A 2,193-nucleotide genomic window follows, 5' to 3' on the forward strand; every position below is an offset into this window, starting at 1 on the left:
CTTAAACATCTAAATAAATAATGAAATGCAATTTAAAAAGGAAAGAAAATGTATCTTGCCAGCACTTTAAGTTTTAAATTTTGGTTAAGTTTAATTTCTCTATTTTTTTATTTTCTTTTTGATATCTCAGTTAAGAAATCATTACATAACTCAAGATGAGGAAATTTGGTTCTATTTTCTTCTAAGAATTTCATAATTTTGTCTCTTTAGGTCTTTTATAATTTTTCATAATTTTATCTCTTTAGGTCTTTCCAGTCATCTTTTCAATTTATTATTTTTTTACATTTGATATAGTGCATGTGCTCCAGTGGAGAGAGATGGTGAAGGGGGAGACTGGGAAAGTGCCCCTCGGGAATGGCTAAACTGCAACCCCTTCTCCACTTAGGATTTTGGGCATTCATGCACATTGAACCCAGTGTGCTTCTTAAGTACTGGATCCAGGACATCAAACCTTAGAGTTGGCTATGTGGGATCTAGCTACCCTAACCACCATGTCACTGTCTGGCCCATCTTTTTACATCTTGGATTTATCTTTTTGTATGGTGTGAAGTAGGGGTCTAACTTTGTTTTTTTATATGTGGATATACAGTTGTCCCAGCACTATTTTTTTAAAAGAATATTCTTTCTTCATTGAGTGACCTTGGTATCTGTATTGAAATCAATTGCCCATAAATATAAAGGTTTATTTCTGGACTCTCAATTTTCTTCCATTGATCTATAGGTCTATCATTATTTTAAGTGATAATTTCAAGAGTATTTTTTAAATTTTTATTTATTTATATATTTAAATTTACATTTTATCACATATCTTTACAGTATACATTTTTTATTATTATTACTTTTATTTTTAAATTATTGTTCATACATTAAATCACTTTATATCATTTAGATTGTGAAGAGACTTTCCCCAGCATGATCTATCCCTCAGTCCAGTCCAGTTGAGACTACAATACACATCCTTGTCAACAGATAATAAACCTTATCTGTGTCTCACAAGTGTCTTACTTCTCCATGTACTCCCCAAATTTCTTTTCCTATATTCTTCCTCTCCCACACTCACTGTCCACTTTGTCTCTAGTGTCCATTACAATTTTTAATACTTTAATGTTCTCTAGTCTTTCAGTCCCTACCATAGAGTGCAGACAGTCAGTATATGTTAAGTGGAGACACACAATATCTCTCTTTCATAGCCTGACTTGCATCACTCAGCAACAGATCTTCCATATTCATTCACTTTCTATCAAATTCCAGGGCCTTGTTTCTTTTTATGGCTGAATAGTATCCCATGGAGTATATGTGCCACACTTTTTCAATCCATTCATGTGTTTGTGGACATTTGGATTGGTTCCAAGTCTTAGCAATCATGAATAATGTGGCAATGAAAATAGTTGTGCAAGCACTTTTTCATCTGAGTGCTCTCCTGTCCTTTGTGTAGATACCCAGGAGTGGAATTGCTGGATCATATGGTAGTTCTATTTGAAGATCTTTGAAGAACCTCCATATTGTTTTCCACAGTGGCTGGACCAATTTACATTCACACTAATAGTGTAGGAGTGTTTCCCTTTCACCACAACCCCTCCAGCACTTATTGTCTTTTGTTTTTTTAGTCTTTGCCAGTCTTACTGGGATTAGGTGATATCTCATTGTGGTTTTGATCTGTATCTCTCTTACAATGAGGGATGTTGAGCATTTTTCAATATGCTTTTTGGCTGTTCGAATGTCTTTCTTAGAGAGTTGTTTATTTAAAATAATGATTGGGGAAAACAGAAAAGATATTGAATGTTGAAGTGGGGAGATTAATGTCTCTGTACTGACTGACATGCATGGCATTCCCTTTTGAAAAAACAATGTAATACAATGTAAAGTTATATGTAATCCAATGTAATATAAAGAAGATTACAATGATAATAAAAATAAAAATAAATAAATAAATAAATAAATAAAAGATGGGAGGGGGCTATTAAATATTTTTAGTAAAATGTTGCCTTTGTCTTGTGCAGAACATGTAGAATATGCTCTTTAATTTAGTAAATATTTTTAAAGGTAGAAATGCTTTGTTGTTGTAGCTAAAGCAATTCTTAATCCTAATATTTCTGAAATTCTTATTTTGTTCCATACTCAATGGAAGTTTACCAACTTTTTTGTTTGAAGTTGTTTTTTTTCTTTCCAACCCCTTGCAAAAAAAAAAAAAAA

The sequence above is a fragment of the Tupaia chinensis genome, unplaced genomic scaffold, assembly GCF_000334495.1.
Source record: "Tupaia chinensis unplaced genomic scaffold, TupChi_1.0 Scaffold000475_1, whole genome shotgun sequence".
Taxonomy (NCBI): Eukaryota; Metazoa; Chordata; class Mammalia; order Scandentia; family Tupaiidae; genus Tupaia; species Tupaia belangeri.